Source organism: Rattus norvegicus, chromosome 8 (genome assembly GCF_021556685.1).
Source record: "Rattus norvegicus strain SHRSP/BbbUtx chromosome 8, alternate assembly SHRSP_T2T, whole genome shotgun sequence".
NCBI lineage: Eukaryota > Metazoa > Chordata > Mammalia > Rodentia > Muridae > Rattus > Rattus norvegicus.
The window spans coordinates 42,049,714-42,063,900 of record NC_141541.1 but is presented as its reverse complement, the minus strand read 5'-3'; the positions used below and the strand labels follow the sequence as shown (position 1 = coordinate 42,063,900).

At 44.1% G+C, this 14,187-nt stretch overlaps 1 pseudogene; it reads right to left on the bottom strand.

Moving 5' to 3' along the window:
- Positions 1-5,796: 5,796 nt before the first annotated feature.
- LOC134480134 (PDZ domain-containing protein 4-like) lies at positions 5,797-11,192 on the bottom strand (annotated as a pseudogene).
- Between the last annotated feature and the right edge of the window lie 2,995 nt (positions 11,193-14,187).

Below are 14,187 nucleotides of genomic sequence, written 5' to 3'. Positions count from 1 at the left end.
AGTAAGGGTAGGCCTCGTTGGATCGAGCCAAATAAACACATCTGTGCATTAATGGCTCTCAACTCATGGAGAAGTCTCCATTTTCCTGATTTTTTCTTTATCACAAAAATAGGAGTATTCCATGGTGAAATGGACGGTTCTAAATGACCAAGCTGTAATTGTTCATTAACCAATTTAGTGGCAGCTTCTAATTTTTCAGAGGATAGATGCCATTGAGGAACCCATATTGCCTCCTCCATGAGCCAGGGTATGGGCATAGAACCCTCAATGGTACCTAGGAAAAACCCAGGCCCTGCTTTCCTATATTACCTTCTTGTGGCACCGGTTCTAATTTTCCTTGTTCCTTTTTTCCTAATCCCTTCTCTTCCTCGTAGCCCATTCTCTTCATAATCTCGACAGCTTGTCGAGAGTACTTGTTGGTCAATGTCAGACCTAGACCCTGTAAGACATCCCTCCCCCAAAGGTTTACAAGAGGGAGGACATAAGGAATAAACCTTCCTGATTGGCCTTCTGGAGCATGCCAGATCAAGGAGCGTGAGCTGATAGTGGGGCTGGCCTCATACCCTAGTCCTTGTAAGGAATGGGATGATTGAGTGACAGGCCATGCCTTAGGCCACCAACTAGAGGAGATAATGCTTTTATCAGCCCCTGTATTTAGAATTCCCATAAAAATTTTCCCTTCTATATTCAACTCTAAAGAGGGTCTGGAACTAAGGTCCATCATTAAATAAGCAGAATCAGTCTCAGAAGAGCCAAACTTCGTGGTGCCTCTAGGAACCCCGGAAGAAGGAAAATGATCATGTAAGCTTGGAAGAATAATCAACTCAGCATTCCTGTCACCTGAGGAGATGGAAAAAACGGCTTGAGGGCAAGAGCAGAGAACTTGAAGTTCTCCCGTGTAATCTTGATCTATTATTCCAGGGTGAACAATAAGTCCCTTTAAGGTTAAGGAGGATCAATCCATAATAAGGCCGACACTTCCCACGCGTAGGGGGCCTTTGTAGTCAGTGGGGACCGGTTGCACACCCATCAGTGGCATTAATATGAATTGGGTGGTGGAACAGAGGTCCACTCCTGCTGAGCATTTTGTGGCTCTGTGAACCGTGGTGTCCGTCTTTTGTAAGCTGGAGTCCCATATGTTTTGGGGCCCTGAGACTTGGGGCCCAGATACCCATTTTTTGGAGTGTTTTCACCCCCTTCTGCCTGGGGAGGCCCGGGCTGAATAAACCTGCCTCCGATATCTTTAACTGAGCGACACTCACTAGCCCAATGATAGCCTTTCCCACACTTAGTACACAGTCCTGGTGCTCTCTTCTTTTTGAGGGCCTGACACTCCTTTTTCAGATGTCCTGGTTTGCCACAGTTATAGCAGACCCTGCGATCATCTGTACCTGAGCACTTTTGGCCCTGTAGGATAGCAGCCGCGAGGCCGGCATTAGTAAGTGGACTTCCAAGTTCTCGGCAAACTCTCAGCCAGTATTGTAATGCTTTGCTCTTCCTAGGTGTAATAGCTGCTCTGCATTCCTGTGCGGCTTGCTCATAGACCAACTGTTCCACTAAAGGCATTGCCTGTTCAGGGTCTCCAAAGATCCTGCCTGCTGCCTCTGTCATCCTAGCCACGAAGTCTGAGAATGGCTCCTGGGGCTTTGTATAATTCTCGTTAAGTGTCCCCCAGACTCTCCCTTCTTGGAAAGTGCCTTCCACGCCTTAACAGTGGCAGCGGAAATTTGAGCGTATGCTCCCCAGTTATAGTTTGTTTGATTATTGGCATACTGCCCTTGTCCTGTTAGCAGATCAAGTGTCCAGTCTCTCTGATTGCCTTCAGCAATGGCATTGACTTTGGCCTGTGCCTGAGAGGCATCATACCACAAGGCTTTCTATTCCATATATTGTCCCATATTAGGGAGCACAGCCTTCACTGTTGTCTGCCAGTCTCCTGGAGTCATGGCCAGAGTGGCAAGCCTCTCGACTTGAGCAATAGTAAAATTGGCACTAACTCCATAGTTACGGACCGACTCGGCAAGTTCCTTAATTTGAACATATTCTACTGGTGCGTGAACACGGCCTCCATCGGCAGCCTCAAACATCGGAAATGCCTGTTGTATCTTTTTCTGTTCCTCTTTAGTGAGGAAGGAATCTGAGTGAAATCTCTCCATATAAGATGGAGGGGCGCTGGGGCTTATAGGCCAGGAAACCGCATGGTTTCCGCCTCCCCCTCCTTTTGTTTACCCAAGCTGTTAGCTCATTGTTCATCTGGGTAGTATCCTTCTTCTTCATAGCGAGCTGCCTCATCTTCTAAATCCTCTTCCCCGTCTGTCTCTAAGCTAAGCTCGTCTGTCTCTGAGCTATCAAGCTCTGAAATCTTTAAATCCTTTACTGGATAAAGACTTCTCCTTTTCAAGACTTTTTTCTCCCTTCTCTGTTTTATCTCTCCCGGGGCATTTTTTCCCCAATCTCTTGCCTCCGCAGAGGGGACTGTCTGCTTGTTATCATTTTTCCTTGAGCTCTTTAATTTTTTATCCCATCCTGTTTCTGACATGCCGCCTTGCCCCTCCCCCAGTGCTCTCCACTTTGCTATTACAGCTGGGCGGCTCCCATGCGACCTCTGACACTGTCTGGCGGTAGCTAGAAACTCAAAGGCCGATAGAGAAACCCTGAGGGCTGCCAAAAGTATAATAAAAACTTCCGCCGCATCTAGCAGGGGAGTGAAGTAGAACAGGTCAAGGCTAAGCATTGTCTCTCAGGATCTTACCCGCGTCCTGCAGCTTTGGATTCTCTCCACCTATGAAGGACCTCTCGGCACCTGTCAATGGTGTAGCATCCCGGGTTCTAGGCACCAAATGTCCCGCGCTGCCTCTCGCCAACAAGAATACACGGGGACACACGAATCCTTGCTGCAGCTAAACATTTATTGAATCTTAAGGAGAGGCCCCGCGCGCTGGCATGGCGTGGCTTATATACACCCTAGCACGGCGCATCCACACCTGATTGGTCACTTACCCATGATCTCATTAGGCACACCTCAGTGTGGGCAAAGACCTGGCACGAAGGTACTCTTCCACATGCGCACACAGTTAACTTCCTGAAAGGAAGTCGGCTGGCGCAGCGGAGGCCAGAGCCATCTTGTAATGGCAAAGCTACCTCAGCTTTCCACGTGGGGCGCAGTGGAAGCCAGCGCCATCTTGTGGTGGCGAATGTTATTGTGGCCCTCTATGCTGCCATAGAATTTCAAATGTAGCATTATGTAGCCCTTCCAAGTTACATTATCAACAATGTCAATATAGCTCTTCCACTCATCAGTGTAGTCCTTCATGTACACCTGATAATTTGAATATGCCTGCTATTAGAAGAGGACATGACTGAGAATAGTACAAAATCATGTATACCTAATTTGCCCAATACTAAAAATAAAATGTGATCTTGAAAATATTTACAGTTAAATAACGTAAGACATTGAATTTTTCTGTATTATTCTATAGTGTAAATGACAAAATAGTACAAGGGTTGTCCTTTTTATTTATTTTTTTTATTAACTTGAGTATTCCTTATTTACATTTCGAATGCTATTGCCATTCCCGGTTTCCAGGCCAACATCCTCCTAACCCCTCCGCCTCCCCTTCTATATGGGTTTTCCCCTCCCCTTCCTCCCCCCCCATTACCGCCCTCCCCCCAACAATCACGTTCACTGTGGATTCAGTCTTAGCAGGACCAAGGACTTCCCCTTCCACTGGTGCTCTTACTAGGCTGTTCATTGCTACCTATGAGGTTGGAGCCCAGGGTCAGTCCACGTATCGTCTTTGGGTAGTGGATTAGTCCCTGGAAGCTCTGCTATTTGAAGAGGACATGACTGAGGATAGTACAAAATCAGGTATACCTAATTTTCCCAATAGTAAAAACAAAACGTGATCTTGAAAATACTTACAGTTAAATAACGCAAGGCATTGGATTTCTCTGTATTATTCTTTAGAGTAAATGGCAAAATGCTACAAGGGTTGTAAATTTTATCTTTGAAATATATTTAGTATTTTCTTTGGTGGTTTCAAAAATATTTTGGGGTGGAACTCAGGCTATCAGAACTAATGAACTATCTTACTGGTCATTTTAAAAACTGAGGGCTGATAAGATGATTCAATTGATACATTTGAATTGAAGTCTGACATCCATAATGCCAGTAATTCAGAATCAGAATGGTGGAAAGGTAACACTGCTTTCTCCAAGTGGAACTGTGACCTGTAGACATGGGCACTTAAATATGCATACCAATATACATACAAATAAATAATAATAAAACAAACTGAACTGAAACTATCCAAGAAATCATATTGAACAGTGAAATCAGTTTCATTAGGCATACAATATATGTCAGACTACCCAATGCAAAATAGAGGTATATGTATCATACATAATACGAACAGTATCCAAGGTACATTATGTAGGAAACATGGTATGGGCTGAAGGTTTTGAGGTAGTATGATTCTTGGTGACATATTCTAGGGCAATAACTGAATGAACATCTTTGTGGGATGATGTCACAGGCGAGGCAGGTATGAGATAGAATGAGTTCTGTCATTGGACAAGAAGGAAGGATGGGCAGGAGAAAAGTTTGAGGGAAGGGGAGGGGACTGGAAAAGAAAGGATGAAAAGACAGGAGGAACAGGAGAAGCTACCACTGAAAGAGAACTTGGAGACTGATGTTAAGATTCCATGGTGTTACTTCACAGGTTGTTATGAATGTTCTAATGTTCTTTTTTTTAGAAAGGCAGCTTGCTTTATTCTTGGGATGTAGTTGGGGATCAGTGGCATCCTGTAGAATCCAGTGAGCTTCACCAAGCCTGAAAGGCACCAAAAAAGTGGCACTTTTAAGTTACATCATCTGGGTCCTAGTCATCTCTTAGCCCACCTTCCTTTCATTGGGCCCAAGCCTCACCCTCCCACCAGATCATCTCTAAACTATGTAAGGTCTTCTGTGTTGCTCATTTTGTTTGGCACTCCTTACTTATGCCAGTGAAAAGAGTGGCTCTGCCGAAGTTGACATAGAAGAATTCTTTTTGCATGGATACTGTGCCCCAAATCCCTGTGATCTCACTCTCCTTCAGTCACTGGTGAGAGAAGTGGGCCTCATGGTTAAGCCTTGAAAGCTAAGGCAGAACCCCTTTGCTACTCCTCAGGGTAGAGGCCACCAGGACAGCGGCTTTTTATTCTAACCCATCTTCTTCCTTTCCCTCCCACCCAACCATCTCTCTCTCCCCCCCAACCTCCTCAGCTAGCATTCAGTGGGGTTCACCTTTCCCAGGCTACCTATAGGAGCTGCCAGCCCCCAGGGCAGGTCCACAAAACAGAAAACAACTATTGGCAAGCACAGAAAAAAAGAAAATCACAAAATTCAGGGTTGCCTTTGTCTACAAATAATTGCAGCTCCTAGAAGAGGAGAGTTCATTTTCTGCATGAAGTTCGACATTCTCTTGTGCTTAGGATAGTTCACCTCACCTCTCCGCACTGACTTTCCTGTCTCCAAGAACATAGCAAGAATACCATGTATATGCACACAGAGGTGCTCTTTATGGGTATGCCTCTATGCTGGTTGTTGGCATAGCTTCTTGGAGAGAAGGAACTAGGTGTAAGAGAAGTGTTCCTTCCTGGGGCTTTCTACTTACCAAAGTCCTATGGACACATACATATACAGGTAGGAGTGTGCATGAGCATATCGTGCAAGCACACACATCGACACACACTAGATTCTAAGGGAGCGCGAGGGTCAGATTCTCTAGGCCTGGGCTGGGCTCCTATTGGAGCAGCTTAGACAGTGGTGACAGAGAGCAGAGGGTTGTAGATCCTTTTCCCATCAGCTGAGCGGGCACCATGTGCCAGCATCTCCTGGATGTTGATCCAGTTGTCCAGAATCTTCTTGTTTCGCTTCTTCATGGTCTTACACTGGCTCAGCGCAATGATGTTGAGCTTAGGTTTGCTGTCACCGTTCTGCTGCTCCCTTAGACACTCCAGATAGCTCTGCATGAACTCACCATGCTTCCTTTGCTTCCATGCTCGATTCAGGTGTCATTTCCTCTCTTCTTTGTTCCAGTAGCGGCCCATCTTCATCACACTTACTGCATCATCATCAGTGGTCATAGCACTGCACGTCTCTCGGATCTTCAGGCCTCTGGCCTTCAGCAGTCGATCTTGTCCAGGCCACTTGGCCACATAGTGGGTCCCATCACTTCACACCTTCACTTTCCAGTCCATGCGGGGTGCTTCAACAGCTGCAGCCACCACCCTGTCCACCCGAAGACCACTAGCCAAGCTCAAGGAGCCATGACTCAGATCCTCCAGGGTATGTGACAGGGCCAACTGCACACAGCTATGGTACTGCTTGATCTCCTTGCCATGGTGGCACCTGGAGGGGTAAGGGCTACCTTCAGGGCTCACATGCTCCAGAGTAACACTTGTCTTGGTGCTACAGCTGACATGCTCTTCTGTGTGTTATCTACGACCCACTTCGGGATCCCGCTAAAGTTATCAGAACTTGGCTGGGCTCCCTGGTGAAGGAGCACCCTCGAGGTAGGTGGTGACAGGAGGGCCAGAAGGGGTCTGGTTCAAGTTGGAATTGCCAGCAGCAGATTGCTTCAGGGGGCTCTCAGGCAGAGGCTCCACAAGCAGTGGAGTGCTGTGGCAGCTCTCCCCATTGTTGTAGGTGCTGGTGCTATCCTTGTCTGATTTCTCTGGCAGTTCAGAGATATCAGATAGCTCATGCTTTTTGGGCTCACTGGATGCCAGGTCATAGAAACTCTTTTCTTCCAGCAGCCAGACCTTCATACAATGCCCCCTCAACTGCTGCATCTTCTGTGTCCACAAGATATTGCAACACTTGAACTCTAGGTGCCGAAGCTCTTCCCCCAGCATGGCCATCTCATGGCCTAGGCTCTCATTGTGGTTGACATCTAGGGCACTGTTGTCACTGGAGGCCTGGGAGAAGAAGATACTCAGCTGGTTGCCATTTTCCAGGTGGCACTTGATCTCCTGCAGCTCCCTGCGGCGTTCATACTCCTCATCAGTGAGCCCAGGCAGGTCAGCCCCTTCCAGCCCTGCCCCCTCAGCTACCAGAGAATTATGCTGAAGTAGAAGTCCCTGCTCTGTAGGGCATCCCCTTGTAGACTGAACTTGCGCAGGCTTCCAGGGGTGTTGGTGGTGCTGGGAGGTTCATCCCTGAGCAGATCATGTTCAGAGCTCTCTTCATTGCGGGTACATGCATTAGTCTGGCCTACCCTGCTGTCCAAGTCCTGGGTGTTGCTCAAGCCAGGGCCCCCATCAGGAGCCCCTTCTCATCATTTCCAGTCTGCTGGGCAGAGGTGTTCTTAAGGGATGGATGTGTACATGGCTTTGTATGATTAGGTGAGCAATTTTATCTTATCAATTAGATCAAATGTTTTTGTGTTATATGTTTTTTCATGTCAGATTTAAGTGTAAGAGTGTGTGGCAGCTAATCTGGGCCACATAGGACTTGGGATGTGTTTCTGTCCTGGAAACCTGCCTTTGGTATTAGATAGCTAGAGAGATTTCTGTCAGGCTCAGAGAGAGGCCTTCAGCAGTGTGATATGGGATGGAGCAGAGCGGATGAGATGCTTTGCTCACTGAGTCAAAGATATCTACCAGATATCTTGGAACAGTGTGGTGCCGGCCCTAGAGCAGGTCAAAAGACTACTTTATTTTTAGAATATTACAACAACACACCTTAGAAAAATATTTTCAGTAAATATATTAAACAAACACTTATGTTTTAAAATGTACATATTCACATTGTGACCTACTCATAATTCTAAAGCTTTTAAATGTCCACCTAAAATGTAAAGAAACCTTCAAAAAGATCTTAGGGATGGGATCACTAACAACATTTCCTCCAAACAGCACTGTGAACATTTTCTTAGGAGAATGAAAACTATAAAAATAAATATCCCAAACACCCCCAATTTTAAAAAGTATGGAATTTACTAAAGCAAAGGTAAATAGTGGAGGTTTCCAGAAGTATAAAGAATCACATGTGTGTGAACACAATGGAAAAGGACACGGTGGTGTATGAGCACCTTCACCTGTGTTGTCTCATCTTAGTCACTTGATGGCACTGAGGATGTCTGAGAGATTTTGTAAGCACAATTCTTATTTTCTGACACAATTAGCTTGTGTTGTCTCTGTCTTATCCATGGTTTAAGACATTAATGCATTTTAACAGTTGGCATATTGTTAACAGATATGGAAGTTTTCTTGGGGTGGAAGTATCAAACTAGGAATGTTTCTTTGAGAGATGTACTTTTTTTCTTGATTCCTTTCAATTTTACTCAGTTCTGCTGCTTCCCAAATGCCATGAGTTTAATAACTATGTTCTCCTGCATCCTTCCATCACGGTGGTAGAAACCTCTGAAATCATGAAATAAAATGCTTTTTTTCTTTCATTGTTTTACTCTGGTTACAGTCATGGAAAGCTGTCTAACATGTGCCCTGTGTTGTCTGAGTAAGAATGAAGTGAGATGCTGGAGCTCTTGTTTGCTTGTCAGCCTGACAGAATAGGTAATGCTGAAGTAAAGCTTCATTAATCAGGTCTGTTATATTCACAGGGAAACCACCCCTATTTACAATATTTGTCAGATAAGATACATGTGTTACAAAAGGTAACAATAAAGGGAGGAAGGGGAGAGTGCACATGTAAGAGTAATGGCTAATCCTGTTTATCAACTTGACTATATCTGGAATGAATTCCAATTCAGATTTGGAGGGCTCAACTATGATCCACATCTTGAGCCTGGGAGACACAAGTTTCTGACTTTGACATATGCCTGAAGATATAGAGGAATAGAGACTATGAAAAGCTTAGGACCAGTCAAGGTAGTACATGCCTTTAATTGCAGGAGACTAAGGCACTGAGATCTTTGAGTTCAAGGTCAACCTAGGGCAAAACAAGGACCAGAACCAGGATGTGGTGGTACATACCATTAATCTGGACTACACCTGTTGAATATTTACTTAAGTACATTGATAGAAGGAAGATTAGCTCTACTTCATCTGCTTGCATTTACTTTCCACACATCTGTTGGAATCTACAGGAGACCAGATGAAACAACTAGCCTTGTAGGACTATGAAACTACTAGATTCCTGGACTTCTCATTGGCAGCTGACCATTGTTGGGGAATTTGACTACAGACTGTAAGTCATCCTAACAAATTCCATTACCATATAGAGACTATCTATTAGTTCTGTGAGTCTAAGAATCCTGATTAATACAGTCAATGGTGAAAGTATGGATTAAGAAATGTAAAGAAGCCAGAATCCTAGAAATGGAGAGTGACAATTCACCTGTCAATTACCAAAACCTGATGCTAAGCCAAGGCAGGTGTCAGAATGTACACAGTTGTAGATATTGATGGTCTCACATCATTTGGCTATAAGGTACTCAGATGGGTTAAAGGCTTACTTAAGTTCAACACAGCAAGCAAGTCTTAAGCCTTTAAATCCTGTTACATAAAGAGTGGTCATTATAACATACGTATTCCTTTTTCAGACTTTTGTTATAAAAATGCTTAGTGAAATTTGTGAGTAAATAAACTATAAACCATGATTTCATTCATCAATCTGGTCATGAAGACCACCAAGAGAATCATCCCTGCCCTCCAGTTATTTTCTCAGAACTGGATTATTGTCCTGTCCTACAGTTATTTGCAATCAATACCAGAAACAGAAGAATTCTTTCCAAATTTTACATGGAGTCACATTCTCCCATCCTCAACATCTTTGCCAAAGATCACAGAGAACTTTATGTCTCATGGACATGCAAGAATACCCTAAAATCTCCAAGGACTTACATACGCATTGAGACTATCCATTAGAGATGCTTCTGATCTTTTGTAGGTTTATATGTAATTAACTCCTGTTTTACAAACCCTGGAAGAATTGATCAGTTCAAAGTGAATACAATTTAGTGTTGAAAGGATGAAACGAAGTGTATGAGGCTCATTTTGAGCCCAGCTTCAAACACTGTACAGGAACTGAGCCCATGGCACTGTATAAGAAAAAAATGAGGAGAGAAGTTGGATGTATATTGAATTTATCTCTGCAGGGAAATCATGACCTTTGACTCTTAAACAGGATAGTTTAAGTAGGACAAAAATCTTTCCCCACCCTAAATCAAGGTAATGGACACACTTTAAGGATGAAAATAGGAGATGTGATGAAGCCTGCTTGAGCTGGCCATACAGGATTGGACAGTTCCTCCATTTTTCTCATTATCATCATCCTATTAAGAACTCTTCTTGCCCACCTTTTATACTACATTTAGGGTATGAACAAGTAAGTTAAATAAAAAGTGAAAATGAAGTATAAAAGAAACAAAATGAGGGGAAAGAAGATAAGCAATTTAACAGAGGACTAGGAAGAGGAAAAAGAGAAAAGCACTATGATTGTCATATCAGTGGCAAGGGGAAAAGTGTAGGGAGCGGCTAAAGATGTCGCCGACATCCGGTGGTCGTTTGTGGTAAACACCTACAGCGCATGTGTTGGCAGACCCCCAGCATCTACAAGGCCAGGGTGATATTCATGCTAAATAGGTATTTCATGCTCCACCAATCCCCAGTGGACAAATTTACAGCCACAGCCTGTCTTGTATTTAAGGCGAGTGCCTTTGTTCCCCGGGGTCCCCGTATCATCAATAAGGTGTTCCTGCAATAAAGGCTGATTGAGAAGGATCCAACGGTGTTGCGTCTTCCTTGCCGGTCGAGGTGGGCGCGACAACTGGTGGCCCGTACGGACACCCGAGATCTTTTCTCGTCTGGATCCAGATCTTTTTCAGCCTCAGGACGGTCGGCATCGGTAAGTTCCCAATTGGGGGGCTATTAGTTGCTGGAATTGGGACAATAGAGTTCCTAGAAGTGGAAAGGTAAAGTTCCTGAAGTTGGGACGATAAAGCTCCGAGATAAGGGATTGTAAAACTTCCCTAGTAGGACAATAAAGTTCTCTGGAAAAGCAGAGACAATGATAGCCTTGGTTTAGAGGCAAAAAGGGGTTTGTGGAGCACGGTAATGTTGTCTTTTCCATTTGTTCCTTTGTGGGTTGGACTAGCACTTTTGCCTTATACTCTTTTTGTGTTGTGGTGTTGCTTCTGTCTGAATTGCCACCGTCCAGGGCATGAATGCATTTGTTGGGAAGAGTCCATGATGAGCCACAAGATCGTGTGTAAATAAACACGCCAGCTCGCCAGCTCCCCTTGCTTGTAAATCGATCGTAAATAAGGTCGTAAAAGCATGGGAAGCTCACACTCCACCCTGCTCCTGTCAGCTCTTCAGGAGCTTCTTGGTCAGCGTAAGCTTAAAATTGAAAAGAAAATCCTGCTGAGTTTTCTTGATGAGTGTAACCGTTGTGCCCCGTGGTTTATAGTGTCAGGGTCGCTCACTTTGAGAGCATGGGAGAAGCTGGGAAAAGATCTGGATAAGGAGACTACAGTGGGCAAGCTTAAACCAGGGACAAGGCCGTTTTGGCGTATGATCCGTGCCTGCTTGGAAGATAAACGATGTGAAGAAGCTGTTAAGACAGATCAGAGAATCCTTACAGAGCAACAGGAGAGTATGTCAGAAGGAGAGAAAGTTTTGAAGGAAGGAAAGAAAAGAAAAGGAGGAAAAGAGGTAAAAGAAAAGGTAGAAAAGATCAAGGAGAGGATAGACAAAGGCGAGAATAGTAATCAAGATCTAGGAACAAAAAAAAATTTATCCATCATTAAAGGCATTGACCTTGGAGATGTCTAGTGATTCAGAGTTTAGTGATAGTGACTTAGCTGACCTTGAGGAGGAGGTAGCTCATTATGAGAAAGAGATTTATCATTCTGACTGGCCAAACACTTACGCTGTGCAGAAACAAGCCAAGGACTTAAATAAGAAGGCAATTATGCCAACAGCACCTCCTAAACCACCCTATAACTTTCAAGGTAAAACAATGGTGAAGCCTGCAGGAAGTACTTCTTTTTGCCCGGAAGTATGGAAAGAGTTAGGATTGAGTTTTCCAGTTTTTCTGGATGCAAACGGGCAGCGCAGCGACATCATGAACCTGTTGACTTTAAGACAATAAAACAATTAACAGAGTCAGTCAAAACCTATGGAGTCAACTCAGCTTTTGTTATCGCTCAAATTGAGGCTCTTGGCAGATACTGTCTCACCCCTGGAGACTGGGGGAGTTTAACCAGAGCCTGCCTCTCTCCGGCTATGGAACAGGTGTAGTGAAAAGAAACTTAATTTTATGGGCCCCGCTCTAGTGGCGGTGTGTTGGTTGATAGCCAACGTTAATTTTTGAAGCATAGTGTTTTATCTGTGATTGTGCTCCCAGCCCACACAGTAGGGGGGAGCGAAACTAGCTGCAGAGCTGCTACAGTGAACATGGAGACTGCTCAGTCTCACCCAATTTTTCTGGCTCTTCAGGAGCTGTTAAAAAGAAAAAGGCTTAGGATAAAAAGAAGCACTATAGAGAGATTTCTTAGTGAGTGCGATTGCCATTGCACCTTGGCTCGCTCTCTGGGAATCTCGAGGTAGACAGCTAAGAAAAGCTGGGAAAGATTTAAATTTTGCTTGGGAACAAGGAACCTTAAAGGGACAGGCTGCGTTAAAAATGCTACAGGAGGAATGATCTGAAAAGGCTGATAGTGAGGTGGGGGAGGACTCTAAGGAAAACAAGAACAAGAAAAGAATTTCTGCTTTTAGTGGCTAGACCTTCAACTTTTGCTCACAGAAAGAGAGTGCTCATTAAGAGAAGTTCTTTCAGGGAGCCTGCCTTATCTGTTGGTTTTATTCCAAGAGAGGAGTCAGTCTCCAGCATTAAGTTATTTTTCTCCTTAGTCATCATTAACATGGAGAGTGCCTTTGATCCTATCCCCACAGCAGCCAGTTCCTGCCCCTGTGGTCAAAATGCCCCAGGTTGGGGGACAGAGAAGCCCCTCGGACTACAAAACTGCCAACAGCCAAAGGTAAAAGTTAAAACAGAGAACATTCCAGGCCCAAGCCTAACCAGATGTGTTTCAAATGCAGATGCTTCATCAACTCTGACCAACTTTTACTCCAACAGGACGAGATAAAAATAATAAGGACTTGAAGATCCGATCCTTCTCCTGATTTAGTAGCTCTGTTCCAAGAACCAGGGGCCATAAAACCTTTTGACCCTTATCTCCTGGAGCCATAAAACAGGGACATATTGGGGTAAGATGGGCTAAAAAAGGCCTCGATGATTTGGGCTAGCATGAGTAAAACTTGTAATAAAAAAGAGACAAGGTAATGGTAAAGTGTTTTTGTGTATGCATTCTTTTAGAGTTATGTTTTAGTCTCTGGACCCTGATTAGAGACAGTTTACACCCTAGACATGAGAGAGAATGGGTTTGGGAGAAACAGTCCTCCCAGACTCTCCACAGATGCTTTGGAGAAAGAGAAAAACTTTCAGAGCTCTCCTGGGAACAGAAGAAAGGTAGGAGACGTCCTGCCTCTCTGCTGGCTCCTATAAGAGAAATGCTTATTTCTGGTTCTGAACTCCATAGATAAGATATCTGAGTCCTTTCAGTGGGACACCATCTAGTTTTTTCCCTCTATGTCTATTGTCTGTCCTTGGTGCACCAAGCTGTTCATGTCTGTCAGTTTATGTCTGTGGTTTTTGTTTCTCATTGTTTAAATGTTTTATGTTTCATGCTCAAAAGAAAAAATGGTAAAAACTTTATCTGCCGGTCATTCACACCTTGATTTGGCCTTAACTCGTTTCTGAAAAGAGAACAAATGAATAAAAAGCAGTTTCAATCGGCCTTTGGAGCCCTGTACCTGCAGCAAAGAGCCTAGGTCAGCTGGACAAGCTGCCCGGGGGCGGAGCATCTGCAGGAGCTGATCTTAAAGGCGCCAGCAGCTCCTCAGCTTGTTGGTATGGGAGCTGATGGCTGTTTCTCTTAGAAAAATCCCTGAGTTATTATTAGACTTAGCAGGTGACAAGGTGTTTCTTTTAAAATCACAGCTAGAAAAGCAAAAATGGTGCTTGGTCTAAATATTAAAGACATGTGTTAACCACTTCAATTTTGTTTCTGACTGGTTTTAAATGTATAAATATGTTCTACATGCCTTGGTCATAGATTATTGGCCTTTAAGTTATTGGATATGGTTAAAAAATTATAACATCTATAACAAGAAGTTGAC